General features: G+C 46.2%; 1 pseudogene; it reads left to right on the top strand.

The window, feature by feature from the left end:
* The first annotated feature begins 5,148 nt into the window (after nucleotides 1-5,148).
* On the top strand, nucleotides 5,149-16,613 carry LOC148116071 (uncharacterized; annotated as a pseudogene).
* The last annotated feature ends 193 nt before the right edge of the window (nucleotides 16,614-16,806 follow it).

Raw genomic sequence — 16,806 nt, 5'->3', positions numbered from 1 at the left:
CACAATGACTTGTCCAATTTGAGATAATACCTTAATTTAGAAAAATGAAAGACTTAAATTTGCCTTGACTGCCCACCTCCCAAGTCCTTCTTGATATTTGTAATAATGAGGGTCAATTTGTAATATAATGCTACTTATATTTGGTCTTTGGCTTGTAAGCCATCTAAAAACCCTTTGAATGCAATTTTTTATCTTGATTGTCTTACATTAAAACAAAGAATTATCCAAGAGTTGGACACAACTAGCAATTAACAACAAAACTGTAATTCTTCAATGGAAAGGGCCTTGTCTTGAATACCGTGCTTGGCCTTAGAAATATCCCTTTCCCACACAGGGCTCATTCTCATGTCCCATGTGCTGCAGCAAAAGATGCCTGACTTAACCTTTTTGAGTGACATGTTCTCATGATTTCATCTCTACTCGTCCTCACTATAATTCTAGAAACTAGACAGTAATCTTTAATCTTATTTCATCAGCATGGCAGCTGTACGAATTGAAAATATAAATGTACAGACATAACTTAATAATACCTCATTTGAATTTGGCAGCCGTAGTTTGTGAGGGATTTTTTCTTTATATCTTAACTGGAACAAAGATTTGGATTATTTTCAAAGGGGAGTGGCTTTACAATCTTTTATGTTTTCCTGATATATTGCTCAGAAGTGTCTTTCTTAAGCACAGTTTCATTTTAATCAGTCAATCTAAGAAATAAAAAATTATTTATTTATTTATTATTTATTTATTTGTTCAACTTGGATGCTGCCTTTCTCCGAAGATTCAAGGCGGCTTAAAATGCATTTAAAAACCATATATAAAAACATTAAAAATTAAAACATTAAAAACAATTAAAACCCATTCACACCATTCATGGAGGGATCTCACCAGATCGCAACAGTGAGATCAACGGCCTAGGCCTGCTGGAAAAGCCAGGTCTTCACCGCTTTTTGGAAGGCCAATAGGGTGGGGATGGTCTGGATCTCAGGAGGTAACTGGTTCCAGAGAGCTGGGGCACCCACAGAGAAGGCCCTCTCCCGCGAGCCCGCCAGCCGGCATTGTTTAGCTGATGGGACCCGGAGGAGACCAACTCTGTGGGATCTTACTGGTCACTGGGAGCTATGCGGTAGAAGGCAGATTTGGCAGATATTTTGGAATGAATTTTGTTTTTGTGCTTAGTCTCTGCCTCAGTCCAAATGTGTGGACACACCCTGGATTTGTAAAACGGGCTCGGAAAGAAGAACCAATTTGCTGCTACGATTGTATTCCTTGTCCGGAGGGGACCATCTCCATAAAGGAAGGTGAGTAACACCAGAGGAACTCTGGCTTTCCTATCTCTCAGTATCAACTGTCATCCAAAGAATTTCTTGGAATGTGAAAGGAAGGACTATAAAAATAATAATACTTACTGTTTTCTCAGATACTGAAAAATGCACCAAGTGCCCAGATGACAAATATCCAACTGATGACAGAATGCAATGTATCCCCAAAAGAATAACCTTCCTGTCCTATGAAGAACATCTGGGCATCATCCTGGTCTCCTTCGCTGTACTCTTCTTTCTAACAACAGGCCTTGTTTTGGTCATATTCCTTAAATACCTAGAAACTCCCATTGTCAAAGCTAACAACCGTGACCTGTCCTACATCCTCCTGGTTTCCCTCTTGCTTTGCTTCTTGTCCTCCTTTTTCTTCATTGGCCGACCAAGGAAAGCCACCTGCCTTCTCCGACAAACAATGTTCAGCATCATCTTCTCAGTAGCTGTGTCTTGTGTGTTAGCCAAAACAATCATGGTAGTGCTGGCCTTCCTGGCCACAAAACCAGGGAACAGGGTGAGGAGATGGTTGGGGAAGAGCTTGGCCAACTCCATCATCCTTTCTGGTTCTGCTGGAAAAATGGTCATTTGTGCAATCTGGTTGGGAGTTTCTCCTCCGTTTCCTGATTTTGACCTGCACTCCCAATCAGGAGTGATCATCCTTCAGTGCAATGAAGGCTCTGTCACCATGTTTTATGTGATTCTCTGCTACATGGGTTTCCTTGCTGCCATTTGCTTCACAGTGGCTTTCCTGGCCAGGAACCTGCCTGGAGCCTTCAATGAAGCCAAACTGATCACCTTCAGCATGCTGGTCTTCTGCAGCGTCTGGATCTCCTTCCTGCCCACCTACTTGAGCACCAAAGGGAAATCCATGGTGGCCGTGCAGGTTTTCTCCATCTTGGCTTCTGGTGCTGGCCTGCTGGGCTGCATCTTCTTCCCCAAGTGCTACATTATCATCCTGAGACCAGATCTAAATACTAAGGAACATTTAATGATAAAAGTCGGTATCTGATCATGAAGTAGTTTCTTAGGGTCATAACACTTAATTATTTATTGCACTTATTATTGAGTTTGTATGCTTCTTTTGACAATTACGGTTATTTAAAATGAAAAGAAATAAACATACAAAAAATGTAAGACTATTTAAAGATAATTATCAAACTGTAAAATAAATTAACTAATAATTTAAATTGTCATGAAAATAGGAAAGGACAAGATAAGAAATGAGATTTTATTATCGTATAGGACTGAGTGACTGAATAAATAAACAAACAGACCTATGTTTGAAACAACTTTACCAGTCAGTGGGTGGGATCCTCTTCAGTGCATTGAAAAAGAAAAAAACATCATATCTTTCCCACTCCGTAAAATCTTTATTTTTTGTAATCTTTTGTAATATACAGCAAAGAGGTGATTTTAGAGTCATTTTTGGAAAACTTTCCCCAGCTGAAACTGGGGAAAGTCTACAACTCTTTCGGCCAAGTGTTCAGAGCCATTAATTAACTCAGTTCCTGACGTGCCAGGAATGAGCTCATCCTCCCTTGAGCTGACTTCTGAGGAGGAATCTGGTGAGTTGTCCAAGGGGGACATCATACTGCCTGCTGTTTACTTAGTAAACAAAGACACTTCAATGTATAAAGGTTCTTGCTGTCTTACATGAAGACTGAAAAAAAAAGTCTATCCCCATAATGTATTCCATATTTATCCAATGATACAGTTGGCCAATTATTTATTTCCAGACCCTTTGTCTCAAATATCACCCCAAAGTTGATATTTCTAGGGCAAATGAAATTTCACTATCGCATGAGCAATTTTAAAATCATTTCCAATTTGTGATTAATACAGGGAGATCTAAAAGGAAAGTAAATTACAAACAAGTCCTATTCTTAAGATAAGGCAGGCTTCACGGTTACAGATTTCTTCCTTAACATTAGAAGACAGGCAGTATTAGAATTAAGCGTCATCAACTTAAGTGTCAGAGTTCCAAGTAAAACCCCCACGAAAGAAAACTCCGAATCTTGAATTTCCTTAAAGTTCCATTTTATTAGAGATGTCATATTGGCACATCTGTGAAAACCCAAATCTGAAAGTTTCCAAGTTTTCCCCACCCAAAAGGAAGTTCAAGTCCCTGCCCAGCACCCACATGTCCATCACATGATCCAATCAGGCACCATCCAAAATTGGAGATGCCTCCCAGTCACCGCATTGCAGCTGCAGGGCAAGGTGGCCTTGACTCTCTGAGAAAAGAATATTATTTTGATTACATATCACACGTACTCTATGCCAGGGGTCCCCAACCTTTTGTACCTCAAGGACCACCAAATTCACAATTTTAAATCCTGCAGACCACTAATATGAATGCAGTGCGCCAGTTGCTGAAGCGCCTGGACTCCCAGTGACAGGTTGGTGTCCTTCAGGCACTCTCCCTCCTCTCTTTCTCTCTCTCTCCCCCACTTTCTCTCTCATTCTCTCTCCCTCTCCCCCTATCTTTCTCTCTCTCCCATTCATTCTCTCTCATTCTCTCTCTGAATCCCTCTCTGTCTCTTTCTTTCTTTCTCTCTCTTTCATTCTCTGTCCCTGTCTATGTCTCTCATTCTCTCTTTCCTTCATTTGTCTCTTTCTCTCTTTCTTTCTCATTCTGTCTCCCATTCTCTCTCATTCTCTTTCCTTCCCTTTTTCTCACTCATTCTTTCTCTTTCATTCTCTCTTTGATTCTCTCTGTCTCTGATTCTCTTTCTCTCTCTCATCTCATGGGCCAGCCAGTGTCTTGGGGCTGAGAGGAAGCCAAGCATCTCCCTGAGAGACCAAGGTGCACAGAGCACCAACAATGGCCATGAGATCCAGCAAGAGACAAAACTTCACTCTTACTCTGGAATATAGAGTGAATCTCCATCCCCTGCCCTTCCCTCGCCAGGCGAGGAGTGACTGAGAAGGGAGGGTGAGAGGTGGGGACAGCTACTGGTGGGTTCAGCTGACAGGAAGCTACAGCAGGGGGAAGAAACAGTCCGGGATTCCCACCACCCGTTGCTTCGGCCCACCTGCACCCCCCCTTGCACCATTATTTATTATTTATTATTTATTATTCATATTTCTATGCCGCCCACTCTCCGAGGACTCTGGGCAGCTTACACCAAAGACAGTATACTAAATAGCATATTGCCCCCAACAATCTGGGTCCTCATTTTACCCATCTCAGAAGGATGGAAGGCTGAGTCAACCTTGAACCGGTGAGATTTGATCCGCTGATCTGCTGAACTAATAGTCACCTGAAGTAGTTGCAGTACTGCACCCTAACCACTCCACCACCTTGCCTCAATTATCTTATTCCTGCCAGCGAGGGCTGTGCTACAAAGTTGCAAGTTGCATGAACCTCCCTCTACAGCGGAGATATACAGCCCCATCATGAGCTACCTGGCCAGTTCCATATTCCAGAGCTGTAGTCACAGGACTGTCCATTGCTCATACCGGAGCAGCTCCTCCACCCGGGTGCACTGCGAACCACCAAAATTTTCTTGTAGAACACCACTACACCACGGACCACCAGTTGGTGACCATTGCTGTTATGTATTGATACTTTTAAGCGGGAGTTTCAAACCTGCCTACATTTCTGATTGGCTGACAGTCCCTCCAGGATTGTATATAAGGAGGGCTGCAGCCTCTGAGTTTTTGCTGAAGTCTCACTGTATATTAAAGAGCTGTTGTCACTAGCCTGCTTGTGCCTCTTGTTATTCCCAAACCACTTCATTGGCGACGAAGGTGAGATTGAGGCCACAAGAAGCGAACCAGTGAGACCACAAGCTTCAGCTAGGTGACGAGTCGAACTACAGGAGGCATACCGAACATGTCTGCCTACGTTCCGCCCAAGCCTTTTGATCCGACCCACGAAAAATGGGTCTCGTACCTAACGAGGTTCGAATGCTCGCTTGAAGCTAGCGACATGCAGGGTCTCTCCGCTAATTGAAAGAGAGCCCTCTTCCTAAGCCACTGCGGACCGGATGTGTTCGAGATGGCCGAGTCACTGTGTGAGCCAACGCCGGTCCAAACCGTCTCCTGGGACACCCTGATGGCAACCCTCCGGGCTCACTACGCTCCCGTGCCCTCCAAGTTCGTGCAACGATACCAACTCAGACAGCGCGTTCAGCGAGAGGGAGAACCGGTCAGCACGTACATGGCCAGCCTGAGAAAAGCCGCAACTCATTGCGACTATAGAGACTTGGACGATGCGTTGCTTGAGCAACTTATCTGCGGTGTTCGAGACATTAGGCTGCAACGGCGCCTGCTCGCCAAGCCTGATTTGACGCTTGCTGGAGCCCTAGACGAGGCCAAGGCTCACGAAGCCTCAACTAAAGCTGCAGAAACGCTGCAGCATCCGCTGACCAGCAAAGACAGTCCCAAGTCTGCCCCGGTGCACAGGGAAGACACCGGATCCAGCTCGGAGTCCGAGTCAGATGAGGACGTCTTCCGAATGGAGCACCAGAGAAAAGACACTGGCAGCCCCCGGCGAAGCTGTCCCACCTGTGGCGGGCACCATGATAGACTGTCCTGCAAATACAGAGAGGCTATTTGCAGGTGTTGCGAGAAAAAAGGGCACTTGGCGCGAGTCTGTAGAGCCATTCTGTCCAGAAAACACCAACCACGTGAGTGCCGCAGCCAACCAGAATCAACGCGCCAGAAGCAGCCAACGAGAGAAGGCGGCACGAATTTGAACCGCGAGATGGCCGCAGCATACACATAGACCAGGCCAGCACGGCAATCGAAGATAAAGTCAGCACGGTGGTCGAAATCAACGGCAAGCCATGCTCAATGGAGATCAACACCGGATCAGCTCTCTCCATAATGTCATGGGCGACCCTAAAGACCCTCCTGCCGTCGTTCCGGAAGGACCAGCTCTCCAAGCAGAGACTGCGCATCCTAGACTACCAGGGGAACCGAGTCTCCCTCGAAGGCGTGGGCATGTTCTGAGTCACCTACGGAGACTACGAAAGAGACCTGCCGCTGACCATCATCACGAAGCAGCTCCCTTGCCTTCTGGGCATGGGGTGGTTCCAAGCTCTCGGCTTCACCGGCGTCCACCAGATGTCCAAGTCATCACTAAAGGACAGTCTCCTGACTGAGTTTCAGGACGTCTTCGGGGACACGTTGGGCAAGTATGTGGGGACCCCTATTTCACTAAATTTAGACCCCAACGTAGCCCAAATAAGACTTAAAGCCAGACGGGTGCCGTTCGCATTGAAACCGAAGATCGATGCGGAACTGGACAAATTAATTAAACAGGGGGTGTTAGTCCCTGTCGATCATGTGAAATGGGAGACCCCCATAGTGACCCCAGTAAAATCTGACGGCTCAATTAGGATTTGCGCCGACTACAAGTGCACGATCAACAAGGCTTTGCAGCTGAGCGCCTATCCGGTGCCGATCGTGCATCATCTACTACACTCCCTGGGGCCCGGAAAAATTTTCGCCAAATTGGACCTAGCTCAGGCCTATCAACAATTACCAGTCGACGACGCCACGGCAGAGGCGCAAACAATTGTAACTCATAGAGGTGCATTCAAATGCACCAGGCTCCAGTTTGGGGTGAGCGTTGCACCCGGCCTATTTCAAAGCACCATGGAGCGCCTTTTGCAAGGGCTCCCGGGGGTGGTGCCTTATTTTGATGATGTTCTGGTCAGTGCTCAGGATGAACGTCAGCTAGGGGACCGAGTAAGGAACGTCCTTTTCCATTTTAGAGAAGCGGGACTTAGACTTAAAAAGAACAAGTGCATGATCGCTGTTCCCTCTGTGGAGTTTCTGGGGTACAGGGTGGACGGCACAGGCATCCACCCTACCGAAAGCAAGGTGAGAGCTATTAAGAGCGCACCTACCCCCAAGACCAAAGCGGAGCTCCAAGCCTTCCTTGGACTCCTCAATTTTTACTCAAAGTTCCTGAAGGACAAGGCCACCGTTGCAGATCCCCTGCACAAACTTTTAGGGAAGAATGTACCATGGGTATGGGGGAAACCACAAGCTGCCACTTTTGAGGCAGTAAAAAGACTTCTATCTGAAGACAGTTTCCTAATCCAATACAACGCAGCGCTACCGCTTGTATTGGTTTGCGACGCCTCCCCCGTAGGAGTTGGTGCCGTCCTAGGCCATAGACTGCCGAACAGCCTAGAGGCACCCATTGCGTTCTACTCTCGCACCCTGTCAAGCTCAGAGCGGAACTATAGTCAATTGGACAGAGAGGCTCTGGCTGCAATTGTGGGGGTTAAAAAGTTCCACGAATACCTCTATGGCTGACAATTCGAACTTGTGACTGACCACCGGCCCTTGCTAGGACTTTTGGCAGGCGATAGGCCCACCCCCGCTGCTCTTTCCCCACGTTTGACCAGATGGGCCATTTTTCTATCGGCCTATTCGTATCAGCTTGTCCATCGACCCGGACGGACCTTGGGCCACGCAGATGCCCTCAGCTGCTGCCCCCTACCAGACCTACTGACCAACCCAACACCAGAAGCCTCTGTCCTTCTGCTGGACACTTTAACTTTGGGACCTATCTCCTCTTGCGAGGTGGCAAAAGCCTCAGCTAGAGACCCAATCATTCGCACTGTGATGGGTTGGGTTCTGAAGGGGTGGCCAGTCAAAGTGGATGGGGGGGAATACCAAGGGTATATGAACAAAAAAAATGAACTGTTTATGCAAGGGGGTTGTCTGTTGTGGGGCGACAGGGTGGTAGTACCAACGAAACTAAGAACACGGGTCTTAGAATTGCTGCACGAAGGGCATCCGGGCATTGTTAGAATGAAAAGCTTAGCCCGCAGCTATGTTTGGTGGCCCAACATGGACCAAGTTATATCCGAGTGGGTGGGGAAGTGCAGACCCTGCCAAGAGTCTCGTCCCGATCCCCCAGTAGCGCCCATCCGTGAGTGGGAGAAACCAAAAGGGCCATGGGGGAGGATCCACATTGATTTTGCCGGTCCCTTTCACGGGCAAAAGTTTTTAATAGTAGTCGATGCCTACTCAAAGTGGCTCGAAATAATCTTAATGCCTTCAACAACAGCCGAGGCAGTAATCAAGGTCCTAAGGAAGCTGTTTGCCACCCACGGCCTGCCGGATACCCTGGTATCTGATAACGGCCCTCAATTCACGGCAACCCTTTTTGAGGGCTACTTGGCCGGACTGGGCATCCGCCATGCCCTATCGGCCCCGTTCCACCCGGCTTCTAACGGATTGGCTGAACGTTTTGTTAGAACGGCCAAAGAGGCACTGTCCAGACTAGACAACAGGGACTGGCAGGCCAGGATAGACCAATTCCTAGTGGTCCAGCATGCCACACCATGCACAGCAACAGGGAGAAGCCCAGCAGAGCTCCTCATGGGCAGGAAGCTTCGGTGCGTGTTAGACAGGCTTCACCCTAACTACTCGCATGAAAATTTCAAGGGAGAAACCTCTGGCCTAAGACAGTTTCAGGTTGGGTCCCCGGTGTTCGCTCGCAATTATGCCAGCAGACCCCTATGGGTTGCAGGAACCATAGTGGGCGTAACAGGCCCAAAACCGTACACGGTGGATGTAGGAGTAGACAGACTCTGGAAGCGCCACATAGACCAACTTAGAAAAAGGGTAGTCGGCGAAGCAAACATCAATTTAGACATCTCCGAACCTAACTACAACAACTTTCACAAAACAGCTAACTCAAGCCCGGGTTCGCGAGAATACTTAGCTGACAAGCCCTGGTTCCAGCGCTGCCCCAGCGAGTCACCACTCACAACCGGGGATAACCACGCCCCGGACAAAATCCAGGAGGTTCCATTGGCGGAGCCAGGTGAGACAGTAAGTCCCTCCGACCAGCTCGACGCCCCGCCAGACACTGAACTGCGCAGGTCAACTAGAACGAGAACTCGTCCTGGGCACCTGCGAGATTTTGTGTGTACATATGTAAATTTTTGAATGTTAGTGCTTTCTGGGAAGGGAGGGGTGTTATGTATTGATACTTTTAAGCTGGAGTTTCAAACCTGCCTACGTTTCTGATTGGCTGACAGTCCCTCCAGGATTGTATATAAGGAGGGCTGCAGCCTCTGAGTTTTTGCTGAAGTCTCACTGTATATTAAAGAGCTGTTGTCACTAGCCTGCTTGTGCCTCTCGTTATTCCTGAACCACTTCAATTGCTCTATGCAACCCCCCTCCCATCTTTCCACAGTAGAAAATGTGGCAGGCCTGAAGGCCCAAATGTAAAAGATGGCTTCCAGGTCTGACACTAAAGTGGAACCAAACTCTATAGTTCTGGGTGACCTTCCCCAGGAGTCTCTGGAGACAAGAGAGTACATTGAAGGAAAACACCCAATTTCCTGGGTGTTGAAATATCTTTCTTTAGTATCACTTTCTAGACATGTCCAGAAAGGAAGGACCACAATCACTCCAGACCAGTGCCCTCTAGGGATATATCTATGATTTTTCACTATACTTTTCACCAGCTTCTCCTCCGCACATGGAGGCCCAGAAGTAGTTCAAGATTCCCAGAGGAGATGTTGCTTTTTACAGTAATTATTAAAATCCTGGTCTGTGAGATCTCTCCTGATATTTCTCCAGTGATCGCCTTTGACGTAAACATCAGACTGAAGCAACTTGAAAGGGATCTTGCATCAGAAAAGCATAAATGAATCAGGTCACACTCCGTGTGGCACAAATTTTGGGACATTCAGGGACTGTGCTTCTTGAACGTACCTTTCCTTTCTCTCCTTTCCAGGTGAAGTTCTGTTAATCTCTCTCTCAGTCAAGAAAGTCACTCTCGTTTCCATCTTTGAATGGTGCTTTGAATTCTTTGAATGCAAATGTTCTTCCTTAGAAACAGGAAGGGGATTGATTCAGCCCCATGAATTATGGACCTCCTCCTTCTGCTTCTGCTGCTGCTGCTGATGTCCCAGCCAGTCTCTGGGAAGCTGAGAATGAAGTGCCTGCTGAGTTTGGAGGAACATGAGGGAAGAAAACTACGGAGCTATTACAGGCCAGGAGACCACCTCATTAGTATAGTCTCCTTTGCCACATTAATATCCCATATAATGCTGTCTTTCAACACAGCTCCTTATACTCAAGCTCCCTCGTAAGTCATTCAGTGTGATGGAGTTGCTTTCCTTCCATTTGCAGTCCTAACACTCTTCTTCTTTTCTTTCACTTACTCCTATATTGCAGGACCTGTTTAATTTCTTGAATCATTTGGATTTCCATGGCTTCTCTCTTACATCTTATTTTAAGAGACCCAAATCCAAAGATGGAACAACCCGGCCCCCCAAAGTCCAAATTATTTCCCCCTCTCGTACAATCCTGAGTTAATCACAACTAGCTTATTGAAAAGTTTGTAGCTGCCTCTGCCTAATCCATTCCCCCCTTTTTTATAACCATTCATTGATATTCAATGCCTGACCCTGGTATGGAATAGAGGATGGCTTGTTTTTAGAATTGCTTTTCTGGATTATTTATTAGTTCTCTTTGCTGATGATTCCATTTTAATGATTGAATGATTTTGAATCTTGATCATTTCACAAATTTAAAATGAGCACTATTACAAATAATGATATATTTTTAACAATCTTAAGGATGGAACATACATTAATGCTTTACATGTAAATAGGTAAATATACAGATATATAGATAAATAGAGAAAAATAGTCTACCGATGTGACAACTTTAAAAGTAAGTCTTAAGACTTGATTGATGTTCGTTTGTTTTGTATATTGTACTGTCGTATTTATGGTTGTTTGTACTTTTTAAATAATAAAATTATTATTTTTTTTTTAAAAAAATAGCACTATTACAAATAATGATATCTTTTAAATATTAAACCTCCATCCCACCTTCTCAATACCCATAAAAATTAAACGGTGATGGGTGACTATAAATTTATTCTTATGTTGGACACTTTTGGCTTAAAACTAAATGGCTTTGTGGAGAGAAAGAGGAACAAATGAAAATATATTTTGTTGTTAGAGATGATGTTATCATGAACATTTTTTACAGTAGTTCATTTACTGATCCAGCAAGACTCCTAAGCTTCATTTTTGCCATTCAACAAGTCAACAAGAATTCTCAGCTTTTGTACAATCTCACACTTGGCTACAACATTCATGACAATTATTTGAGCACCCTTGGCACTTCAGATGCCTTGCTGGATATGCTCTCAACTGGAGAAGCCAATATTCCCAACTACAGCTGTGGAAAGAAGGACAACCTGATGGCTGTTCTTGATGGATCTATTGATGACATTTCCATTCAGATGTCAACATTAGTAGGTACCTACAAAGTCCCACAGGTTTGTTTTTTTGTTTCTCTATCTGGCAAAGTGAGCAGGTTGTTGGTGGGTGGGTAATAGATTCAATCATATCTTTTCTATGGAATTCATGAGCTGCTTTTCACTAAAGCCTTTGTCATGGGTAGGGATTAGGATCCAGAGGAGGCATAAATATTTACTCAAGCAAGATTTGAGCAGCTGGACACAATGTTAAATAGGGAACATTTACGCAAATCTCTAAAATGAACTGATTTGCATTTACAGTGCTCTAGAGATAGAAGGCATAGCATGTCTACTATCTGGATGTCAATTTTATTAGAAAAGAGAAAGAGAAGTATCTTAGACACCAGATTAGACAAATAATTATATTCAATCTTGCTAATATTCTGCATTTTGTATTCTTTATCTTGATATGGCTTAAGGGTTAAGAACAATAGACTGTTCCAGGGGTCACCAACTTTTCTGAATTCAGGGACTACCAAATTCAAAATTTTAAATCTTGTGGACCACTAATATGAATTTTTTAAAAAAGTTAAATAGTATTTAGTGCAATATAAAAATGCAAATAATTTTTCTACAGATTACCAAAATTTTCTCACAGACCACCAGTGGTCCATGGACCACCAGTTGGTGACCGCTGGACTAGAATAGAATAGAATAGAATAGAATAGAATAGAATAGAATAGAATAGAATAGAATAGAATTGGAAGGGACCTTGGAGGTCTTCTAGTCCAACCCCCTGCCCAGGCAGGAAACCCTACACCACTTCAGACAAATGGTTATCCAACATCTTAAAAATTTCCAGTGTTGGAGCATTCATAACTTCTGCAGGCAAGTTCCACTTCTTAATTGTTCTAACTGTTATTTTTCTAACTATTCTAATATGTTCATGAGAAACACACTGGATGTTTTAAAAGCTTTCATTTTGGACTTGATCTGATCTAACCATAACACACCATTCTTCATTGCTTCTTCAGATCAGTTATGGAATTGTTTCAGAGGCTCTGAGTGATAAAAGTCAAATGCCTTTTTTCCATCAGATGCTTCCCAAAAATGGGATCCAGTATCCAGGAATTGTCCAACTCCTCCTCCATTTCAGATGGACTTTGATTGGTCTCTTTTCAACAGACACAGAGGAGGGAGAGAATTTCATGAGAACTTTCACTCCTATGCTTGTCAGAAATGGAATTTGTGTGGTTATCTCAATGACTAGACATACAGAACCTCTCAGAAATGCCATCTCTAAGTGGAGAAGAGTCAATGTCTTTGTTCACTTCGTAGAATTTGCTTCCCTTGTGGATAGAGCTCACCATATCCATTTAGCAATTGAAGGTTTGTCAGGACCCATTGAAGGGAAAGTCTGGATTACCACAATCATGGAGAAAGTGACAATGAGAAGGGGTACACTTTTGAAACACATCCATAGCATTTGGAGCTTTGCTTTTCAGGAAAGAAAATGGCCAAATGATGATGCCCTTCAACCCAGTCTTTTTAAGGATTCCAAATTTGAAGACCAGTCTTTTCGCTGTTGTTTTTCAAAGCATGTCCTCTCTGTCAAGGGCCGGAGACGATGCACCCAGATAGCACCACTGGACATGCAAGAGAAAAAGAATAGAATTCAGATACAAAATGACCGCCGTTTTTATACTGTTGCTAAGATTCTGGCCCATGTCTTGAATGTTGCATATTCCTCAATATCTAAGAGGAGAAAAATGGAGAAGAAAGAGAGATTGGGGCCTCCAAGGCTGGAGCCATGGCAGGTATGGGGTCCTGACAAGGATCCATCAAACCTAGTTCCTATTTAGAAAAACATTCAATGCTGAATTTTAGGAGAACTATTGTTCTACAAAAACCAACAGGTTTGGCCAAGCAGAGGCCAGATTTAGTTCACAGGATTATGTTCCAAAGAGCAGGCACTGTGACAATTATATTTTGATATTAAACATTGCTATTATAAAATTATTTAAAATGTATACATTGTAAATAAATTCCTGTATATATATATTTATTTATTTATTTATTTAATCAAACTTTTATACTGCCCTTCTCACGAGGGACTCAGGGCGGTGTTCAGCCAATACTAAAAAACAAAGACATAAAAGTTAAAACAATTTAAAACTGATTCAATGGTTTGGCCAGATATTAAAAACCCACAGTCTAAAAAACCCATTAACATTCATTATGCCATCAGACCAGCTTGCTGGAATAATAGGATCTTCAGCGCCTGGCAAAAGGCGCGAAGGTCGGGGATCCTACGTATTTCCGGGGGCAATTTGTTTCAAAGGGCAGGGGCCCCCACAGAGGAGGCTATCCCCCTGGGGGTCGCCAGTCGACATAATTTGACCAATGGCACCTTGAGGAGGTCCTCTTTGTGGGAGCATACCTGCCAATGGGAGGCTATCGATGGCAGCAGGCGATCTTGTAGATATCCAGATCCTAAGCCATGGAGGCCTTTAAAGGTGGTAACCAATACCTTGAATCGCACCCGGAAGACCACCGGAAGCCAGTGCAGCTCACGCAGGAGAGGTGTTACATTGGTGCGATGTGTCACCCCCATAATCACCCACACGGCCGCATTCTGGACCAGTTGGAGCCTCCGAGTGCTCTTAGAGGGGAGCCCCATGTAGAAAACATTACAGTAGTCCAGACGGGAGGTGACGAGGGCATGAGTGACCATGAGCAGGGCATCCCGGTCCAGAAAGGGACACAACTAGAAGGCCCCCCTGGCCACAGCCATCATATGGTCTTCTAAAGACAGCCGTGTATCCAGGAGGACACCCAAGTTGCGAGCCCTCTCTGAGGGGGCCAGGATCTTACCACCAAAAGCCAGTGATGGAGCCAGCTGGCCATACTGGGGCACCGGGAACCACAGCCACTCGGTCTTGGAGGGGTTGAGTCTAAGCCTGTTTCTCCCCATCCAGATCCCACAGCGTCCAGGGTGGAAATGTACAGCTGCGTATCATCAGCATACTGGTGACACTTCACTCCAAAACCATGGATGATCTAACCCAGCGTCTTCACATAAATGTTGAACAGGAGGGGCAAGAGGATTGACGCTTGTGGCACCCCACAAGTAAGGCGCCTTGAGGTCGACCTCTGCCCACCACACCAACACAGACTGCATACGGTCAGAGAGGAAGGAGGAGAACCACCGCATCACGGTGCCCCCCAATCCGAGCCCCCCCAGCCGACGCAGCATGATACCATGGTCGATGGTATTAAAAGCCACTGAGAGATCTAAAAGGACCAGGATAGAGGAGCATCCCCTGTCCCGAGCCCTCCAGAGATCATCAACCAATGCGACTAATGCCGTTTCCGTGCTGTATCCCGTCCTGAAGCCCAACTGGTACGGATCTAGATAGACAACTTCATCCAGGTATCAGGGAAGTTGTTGCGCCAGCACACTCTCAACAACCTTCACCACAAAGCGAAGGTTGGAGACCGGATGATAATCTGCTAATATAGCCGGGTCCAGGGAAGGCTTCTTTAGGAGGGGCCTCACCATTGCCTCTTTCAGGGTGGTGGGGAGGATACCCTCTCTCAGAGAAGCATTAATAATCCCCTGGAGCCAGCCTCGTGTAACCTCCCGGGAGGCCAGCACCAAGCAGTAGGGACAGGGGTCCAATAAACATGTGGCAGCACTAAGCCTGCCCAGAATCCTGTCCACATCCTCAGGAACCACAGGGTCAAACTCCTCCCAGATAACACTCTCAAGATCCACCTCCGTCCTCCCATCTGAACCTACCCAATCGGAATCCAAGCCTTCCTGAATCTGAGCAATTTTATCATGCAGGTATTGTACAAAATCCTCAGCTCTACCCTGCAAGGGATTCTCCCACACTCCCACATGAAGTAGGGAGCGGGTCACCCTGAACAGGGCGGCTGGGCAGTTCTCTGCAGACGCAATAAGAGTGGAAAAATAGTTAAATTTTGCCACTCTTATTGCCACTAGGTAGGTCTTGATATAAGACCTCACTTGTGTTCGGTCAGATTTGGAGCAGCTGGCCCTCCAATCGCTCTCTAAGTGTCTTTTCCAGTGCTTCATCTCTTTCAGCTCCTCAGAGAACCTGAGGCCACAAAGTCATGACACTGTCCAAGGCTCTCCCAGGTGGCCACCAATTCTTCAGCCGAGTCATGAGCCAGAGCCTCTGGGAATGGCCCAAGCTTCGTCAGGAACCTCTCCGGGTCCATCAGGCACCTGTGATGGAACCACCTGGTCGGTTCCGTCTCCCTGCGGCAAAGGGAAGCGGCTCAAAAGTCTAACTGAAGGAGCGAATGATCCATCCATGACAAGGGCTTGGTGACTAAGTCCCCTATTTCTAGTTCCTTCAACCACTGACCAGAGACAAAAATCAAGTCCAGAGTATGTCTCCCCATGTGAGTGGAGCCTTGAACTAACTGGGTCAGGTCCATGGCCGTTATGGAAGCCATTAACTCCCGGGCTGCCTCTGATGTTTCACCAACAGATAGCAGGTTGAAATCCCCCATGACCATAAGTCTGGGGGTATCCACCGCCACCCCGGCTATTACGTTGAGCAGGTCAGGCAGGGCTGCCGCTATGTGGCAGGGAGCCAGATATGCAGTCAGCAGACCTATCTGCACCCCATGGCCCCACTTCACAAGGAGGGACTCACATCCGGCTATCTGAGGAACAGTGGCCTCCCTCGGACAAAGACTTTCCTTAATGATCACTGCTACCCAACTGCCCCTCCCCTGAGCCCTCGGCTGATGAAATGCAGAGAAGCCAGGTGGGCACATCTCAACGAGGGGAATCCCCCCTCCTGGCCCAACCAGGTCTCCGTAATCCCTGCCAGGTCCGCACCCCCCTCCTGAACAAGGTCATAAATGAAGGGTGCTTTATTCACCGCAGACCTGGCATTGCACAACATCAGTCTCAACATCATGAGACTCTGTGCAACCTGGAAGACAAGAAGCGCATTGGGGACCAGAGTGTGCCACTGCTTGCAAACAGCGAGTGCACACTCCCAAAACACGATGTGGCCTCCTACGCCCGCCATATCTGCCCCTCCCACCCACCGTACTGATTGAATAGCCCTTCAATTCGTCCCCCAGCACCCCGGCTAGGCTCCCATCCCCTCTCCACCCACCATGGCCATCAGACTCACTCCGCTGCTCTGAGGCTATATGGATCCCCACAGATCCTTCCCGCCCCTTCCCCAAACCCCTTAAAAACTTTGCACATACACTCGCTAAAAAACCCCTCACCCTCTTCTTTGC

The sequence above is a fragment of the Pantherophis guttatus genome, chromosome 2 (genome assembly GCF_059756535.1).
Source record: "Pantherophis guttatus breed Tessera chromosome 2, ASM5975653v1, whole genome shotgun sequence".
Classification (NCBI taxonomy): domain Eukaryota; kingdom Metazoa; phylum Chordata; class Lepidosauria; order Squamata; family Colubridae; genus Pantherophis; species Pantherophis guttatus.
This window is presented reverse-complemented; position numbering and strand designations above follow the sequence as displayed.